Here is a 7,890-nt window from a genome sequence, read left to right as displayed (position 1 = left end):
ATTTCGAGGACGAGGGGTGGGTGGAGCTAGCCTAGAGATTGAACCGTCTCACGTTGGATGCATACAGGTTCAACAGAGCCGTAACACTGACGCCCTTAGGCCAGACCCAAAGCTACCATTTCTAAGTCCTGGAACATTCTGGAAGTATCTTAGTTTCATATAAAGGCAACACTAGGGTTGCATAGATCAGATAGAGAATACCAGCCGTAAGTCCTAGCCATCTCTCTCTCTCTCTCTCTCTCTCTCTCTCTCTCTCTCTCTCTCTCAGCCTAGTGTACTGTTTTAAATGTGCTCAGTGATATTTCAATGTTTTGATGTGATGGTTTTTTGTAAATATAGTGAGAATTCATAAAAATTAATTTAGAGTTTTTGTAACAGGCTCTGTAGTAACAGGAAGGGCATCTTTATCGTTAACTGGTTACCTATATTAATTGATTGTGAACACTAATTAAATAGTGTGTAAAATTTAATTTCAAGTGATGCAAGTGACTGTATAATTTTCATAAGTATTATTTCTTTTGTCTTAGTCTCAGGTTCATTCAGATTTAATATTTCAAATCAAATGATTAGATCATTTTCAGATCATAATCTTTTTGTCTTAATCTAAGTTTTGTTCAGGCTTAATATTTTCTAGAGATTTATTTATTTTATGTAAATTCTTTCATTGTGTTGTAATTCATATAGTAAATATTCATTTTTCCTAAAAAGATTATTATTCCAATCACCAGTGTTTGAATAATTATTTGCTCGTACTCGTGCTTAAGAATCATAGTAAGAAGTGGTTTTAAATAATTCTCAAGAATTAATACCAAGTTTTGTTTTGAGAGTCCTTAAGAGACCTTTGGATATTGAGTATTTTATTTATTACCGTCTGGGAGTCATAAAACCGTGTCAGAGTTCAGTTATTAATATTTCCTAGTGTAACAAATTCAATATAAAAACAAACTAGTTAGTTTGTATCTCGACAGGTCGTATAGTTCACCAGCGTTATACATTTAATATAAGATGTTTGGCTCCCAGAAAAGGGACCATCGTATAATATATATATATATATATATATATATATATATATATATGATGAATTTCGCACATTTAAATGTGTATTTCACACTTCCAATAAGCTATATATATCAATACATTGAAGTCTGGATACTCTTAACGACTTTGTGATCCGAGCCCCAAGCGAAATCACCCAAAGTCTGTAGTATCTGACTGGCTAGGTTTCGAACCCTGGTCTAGGATACTTGAATGACACTGACCATAACATTTAGACACGTAGAAAGATAAAAGTCAATGACAATTCTTCTGTACATATACCTATTTTTATTTTTAGAATGGAAATCAACCCATCTTCACCATCGTAGCTGATTGGTAGGTTTGTTACTTGGCGTTCGATTAATGATAAATTTTGCACATATAAACGTGTTTTTCCTAATTCAAATAGGTCATATTTATCAATGCATTAAAGTCTGGATTCTATTAGCGACCTTGGGACCAGTGACCCCAAAAGACAGAATCGATCTTTTGCCTTAACTCTCTTAAATAATATCAGATTTACTTGAAACCAAGATCAAAATCTTCATTTAGAAATCTTAAAATATAATCGTATATATCAAAACACTGAAAGTGTAAAGATTTTGAAAATGAGAGATTCAAAGCTCGAGTAGGTCGAATATTCAGTCACTTCATATGTGTTTTAAAATGACACCATAACATTAGATTTTCTATTACCATGAAGGCTCCATTCAATATCACTTGATTTTAATAAGTTTAGATTCACTCTTATATACTATCACTAAGGGATACTGCAAAACTACAAAACCATTTAGGTTCACGTGCAAGGGGTGGAGTTTGCCTTGTTTGACATTGTGGAGGATTTATTTTTGCTTTATTTTAATTTTTGTTTTTTGCCAAATCCTGTGAGAGAGAGAGAGAGAGAGAGAGAGAGAGAGAGAGAGAGAGAGAGATTGTGTTAGCAAGCGAAAGTAGTTAGTGTATCGATCGTTGGTGGTGAGAAAGACTGTTGGTACAAATGATATTGTTTGTTTATGTTTTTATAGGTTACGACAGTGGTGAATGTCTTGGGTGAATGCTTTCTTGATTTGACTGCAGCTTAAGGCAGTTGTGTGAACGCTGGATTTACTTCATTAATTATACCAGCGTGGAAATGTTTATTTATTTAAAAAGCCGTGATTCCTCCTTTGGAGGGGTTTTCTTTGAATGTAAAATTGTTTGTTGACGACTTGGCCTGTAACAGAACTTGATAGGACTGCTCAGATTGATTTACTTGTTGACGACCTGGACCGAATGAACTTCCGATTGTGTTTTGAGGATTACGTATGATGATGATGATGATGAGGATGATGATTACGATCTTGACTGCCGTCACCCCAAGGAGTTAAGGCTGTTATGGCAAACCAAGACACTGCTGTTTATCATACTGTATAGTGTTGTGCCAAATAAAGACTGTTGGCCCCTTGTGTGGACGAAGGTGTCCACTCAGAAACTGATATAATATTTACGGTTATAGATGTGGTTAAAGTGAATTTTAGTTTTAAGTTTTGCGTTTATCATGGGTTATTTGAATGTTTTCCATTTACCTTAGGTTAAGATTGTAGTGCTAAGTGTGATTTTTTTGGTTATGAAATATGGTTGGTGATTTTTTAGTATTAAGTGATTGTTTTAGTATTAATAAATATAGTTTTAAGGTTATGGTTTGTTTGTAGGCCCTTTTTCTCTAAGAGTCCAGTTTTTTTGATAACGCAAGGGGAAAGTTTGTGTTGGGGAGATAATTGTCAATTAGTGTGATCAAGGGTGTGGGGGTTGTTTTTGCAACATCCTGCCACATTATTTTGGCGCCTGAACAGGGACTGCTGAGGTGGGATAGGAAGCTGGACTCTTGGACGAAGGGTTGATAGGATTAGGAATTAGATTTAAGGCTGAAAAACAGGTTGATGAAAAATGGAGGCGCAATTACGGGTTTTGGAGGAGGAATTGCGGCATTATAAAGAATGGGAGCAGATGTGGATAGTTGAGAAAGAGAGGTTGCTAGTAGAGAATGAGAGGTTGAACTGGGAGAATGGGGCGATGCAGAAGGAGCTTAGGGAGTTGAAGGGAACTGTAGAGAGAGTGGAAGAATGTTTTGAGATGAGGATGAAAGAGAATGAGGAACGAATGGAAAAACGATTGGAAGCTATGATGGGGCAAGTCATGGGGATGATGAAAACTTTAATGGGTGAAGGTACAGTCGGAGGAGGGTCCTCAGCTTCGGGTAATGGGTTGATAGTGGATGAGAAGGTTAAGGTTAGTGATAATGGGAAAGGAAGTGATAGCGATAGTAATAGTAATAGTGATAGTGAGATTGAAGATAAGGGAACTAGGCATAGTAAGGATGAGCAGAAAGGTGAGAAGAAAGATGAAAGGAAAGGTATAAGTGATGTGAAGAAAGAGAAGAAAAAGTGTCAGGCTGATAGCAAGGACGATCGTGAATGGGTAAAAGTGCAGAGTAAGAAAAGGGCTAGGAAGAGTATGATCAAGGATAGGAGTATGACTGTGGAATTAGTATCTTTATGCTCTAGCGAGGAAGTAGGAAACAAGAAGGAAGGTAGCAGTGATGATAGCAGTGAGAATGAACGTGATGTGTGTAAGACTATGTTTATGAGAGAGGTACCTCGGTGTGAAAAGTTCAATGAGCATAGTTGTAGGGATGTATACGAGTTTTTCAAGGAGTATGAGAGGTATTGTCAGGATAAGTATGGTGATAGTAAAAGAGTTTGGGGTAGGGAGTTAGGAGAATATTTGACTGAGTATTTGTTGGCGATGTATGGAGTGATAATGAGTGTAGGTGACGTTGATTATGAAAGTGTGAAAAAGAGAATAATTGAGCAGGTAAAACGTATGAAAGGGAGTGTTAAGTATAAGCGTAAGAATGATTTTGATGAAGCACGGATGAATGCAGGAGAAGCGATATCGATGTATGTATGTAGGTTGGAAACTTTAGCTAGGAAGAAGTATGGGGATGAAGGTATAAATGAGAATAAGGAGTCAATGAAGAAATTTCTGGCTACTGTACCCGAGAATGTTGCTGAGTTTGTTAATTTGAAACGAAAGGAGAAAATGAGGTGGACGAAAGAAAGATTGACATGGGATGATATTTTAGAGATAGTTGAGGATTACGAGTTGGATAAGTGTATGAAAGAAAGTAAATCTGTGAGTGTAAGAACTGGAATGGAGGAAAGTGTGCCAGAATTTGTTAGTTTTAGAGATGCTGTTATGAGAGGACCGATGAGGGTAGCTGATAGTGTAGTAGATAGGAGTGTTAGGGCGAGTAATGTGGGAATACCTGTAAGGACAAATGAAGGGTTTAGGCAAGGGATTCAGGTTTGGAGGGAAAGGAGTGCTAGTGCGCCGCAAGGTGGGTCAGGTAGTTGTATCCGTGAAGAGAAGTGTTATAGATGTGGGAAAGTAGGACATAAGAAGAATGAATGTAGATGGGCTCTAGGTGCTTGTTTTGGATGTGGTGAGGTAGGGCATAGAATTAGCGAGTGCAAGAAAGAGAAAGGGGTAAAATGTGATCGGTGTGGTATGACTGGCACATAGCGAGTGGATGTAGGAGTAATTGTACGAATGTGATGTGCGGCAATTGTGGTAAGGATGGTCATTATGCTAGAATGTGCAAGGAGCCTCGGGGTAAGTGTACTGAATGTGGTGCAGATGGGCATGTAGCTAGGGTATGTAGGAAGAAGGGAGTAAATCAGCCAGGATGTTCAGGAAACTAGAGTGTAAGAGTGTTCAGCTGGGTGAGTCCTCGAGTGTATGCGGAGTGAATGTGATGCATGTTCGTGAAGGTTTACTACATGAAGACGTGATGAGCGAAAGAGCTTAGGACTGCATGAGTGCAAAAGTAAATTTTAATGAAATAGAGCCAGGTTGGTCTGATTGATACTGGTTGTGGTGTCAATTTAATGTTTAGGAATGCATACGATAAGGTAAGGGATGTGTGTGAATTTAGGGGGTGTAAAGGTGAAGTGGAAGGTATCGGTAATTTAAGTATATCTGTGCAAGGAAAGTTACGAGAAAATGTTATGATTGGGCGGCTGATGATGGAAGATAATGATTTTTATGTGGTTGAGGGAGTAAATGACAAATACCATGTGTTGTTAGGTTATAACTTCTTGAAAAAATGCGGTATGATTGTACATCTTAGTGTAAATATGATAGAGATGAAAGTTAAGGGTAAATTTTGTGGGGAATTTTATTTGAATGAAGATGGTAGTGTATGTACGAAGGTATGGAAAGGTGTGCCGTTAATAGCAAAAGGTGTTAAATTGTCAAGAGACGCGAGTGAGGTTGTCAGTGTAAAAGTTGCATGGCCGAATAGTCTGGGAATTGCCAATCGTGACAATTGTGAATATGTAGTGGAAGGCTCGGAAGCAAGTAATTTGGTGATAACAAGTGTGCATGTGTATGATGGTATTTTGAATTTGCAGGAGCCGAAGGTGTATGTGAGCTTGTTGCTGACTGTAAGGAGGAAGAGAATACGGGGTATACGTGAGGGAGATTACTTGGGATGTATATATAGGTTGGTCAATGTAGAGGATGAAAGGTATGTTAGATTGAGACATGTTATGACGGGTAAGATAAAGCAGGATGATGATTGGGACTATGAAACTTTTGAAAGAAAGAATTAAGGGTAGATGAGAATAAAAGGGAGGGGGAAAGGGAACAATTATATAGGATGTTATGGGATAGACGGAGAGTTTTGAGTCGCGGTGAACAGGATTGTGGGGGATCAAAGCTGTCTGAATTTGAGATAGTTCTTAGTAATGATACCCCCATATATTAGCGTCCCCGACATTTTTCTCCGCCTATTGCCAGAGAAATAGATGAGCAGTGCCTGGAGTTAGAACAAATGGGTGTAATAGAAAGGAGTGAGAGTGCCTGGAATAGCCCTATTGTACCTGTAAGAAAGCTAGATGGAAGTTTACGCATGTGTATTGATTATAGGAAGGTGAATGAAGTAACTGTTAAAGAACGTTTCCCGATGAATGTAGTGTCTGACTGTGTGTATAAGATGCATGGTATGAAAGATTTTACAAAGTTAGATTTAATTAGGGGCTATTACCAGATGCCTCTGGCAGAGGGGAGCAGGCCCATTACGGCATTTTCAAGTAGTAATTGCCATTATCAGTTTAGAAGATTAAGTTTTGGCCTTGCTAATGCGCCTGCTGCCTTCCAGAGGGCGATGAATGTAGTTTTGGCTGGGTTTGATCGACAGAAGGTGACTGTTTTTATAGATGATATTTTGATTGCTAGTGAGACTGTTGAGGAACACATGAAGTTGCTTGAAGCTGTATTAGAACGTTTGATAGAAGTTGGTGTGAAAGTTAAGCTTGAAAAGTGTATATGGCTGGATGGGAGGTGGAATTTCTTGGGGATGTGGTGAGTGAATCGGGTATAAGGAAGAGTGATAAGTTTGTGAGTAAGGTGAGAGAATTTCCACGTCCTCATAAGGTGCATGAGTTAAGAGGTTTTCTTAGGTTGATTGAATTTGGTCGAAAGTTTGTCAGAGATTGTTCGGGAATAGGGAAGCCTTTAAATGAGTGGACAGGTAAGAGAAATAGTACGAGACGAAAATGGGATGAGCGCATGATTGAAGCATTTGAAAAGTTGAAAGAAAAGGCTGCGAGAGACGTCACTTTGGCCTTTCCAGACTATAGTGAGCATGCGAGTATGCTAGAGTTATATACGGATGCTAGTGGGATTAGTATGGGTGGTTGCTTGGTTCAAATGCAAAGAATAAATGGAGATGAACAGTTGAGAGTGATAGCGTATGTAAGTAAAGCATTTAATAAGGCTGAGCGAAAGTATTCCACGATTGAAAGGGAGTTGGCTGCGATGTGGAGGATTTATTTTTGCTTTATTTTTATTTTTTGTTTTTGCCAAATCCAGAGAGAGAGAGAGAGAGAGAGAGAGAGAGAGAGAGAGAGAGAGAGAGAGAGAGAGAGAGAGAGAATTTCATTTGTTTTAGTTTTGCTAGATCGCGCGAGTGTTTGTGTGTGTGTTTGTGTGTTTGTGTGACTGCGGTGCGCGCCGAAGAGCAAGTGGTAGTTAGAGAATGATCGTTGGTGGTGAGAAAGACTGTTGGTACAAATGAGATTGTTTGTTTACATTTTTTAGTTAGGTTACGACAGTGGTGAATGTTTCGGAGCGAATGCTTTTTTTATTTGACTGCAGCTTAAGGCAGTTGTGTGAGTGCTGGATAACTATTTATATATTTTCGACCAGCGTGGAAGTGGTTTTTTGATTTTCAAAGTAAGTACAGTTTTGTTTATCTTTGCTTGTCGTGATTGTGAATGATAGGAACAATTTATTATTTATCTTTGATTATAGTGCGATAGTTCAGTTAGCTAGAAGTGTTCGTAAGTGTTTTTCTTTTTTATTTTGGCAGGCTGCGATTCCTCCTTTGGAGAGACCCAAGTTTTTTGAAAGTGGATGTATTGTTGATGACTTGGCTTGTATTACGATTTTGTTTGGACTGCTCATTTGATTGATCAACTGTTGACGACCTGGCCTGTTTATTACAATTAAGATTTAGGATGATGATGATGATGATGATATCGACGACGATGACACCCATGACCCCGAGGAGTTAAGTCCGTTATGGAAATTGAAAACAATCTTCGGGTTTCATATAGTGGTGTTGTGCCATAAAAGACAGTTGGCTTGTGTGTATAGACAGTGTTGGTGTCTATAAAATATATATAAACATATTTATTTGGGTGTTGGTGTGCGGGTGATTTAAGTTTTGTTAGGGGTTTCGTTGATTATTTGAATGGTGGTTATTATATATTTTGTGTGAGGTTTATGATTAGTTGTAAGTGTGATTAT

This window comes from Palaemon carinicauda, chromosome 10 (assembly GCF_036898095.1).
Source record: "Palaemon carinicauda isolate YSFRI2023 chromosome 10, ASM3689809v2, whole genome shotgun sequence".
NCBI lineage: Eukaryota > Metazoa > Arthropoda > Malacostraca > Decapoda > Palaemonidae > Palaemon > Palaemon carinicauda.
This window is presented reverse-complemented; position numbering follows the sequence as displayed.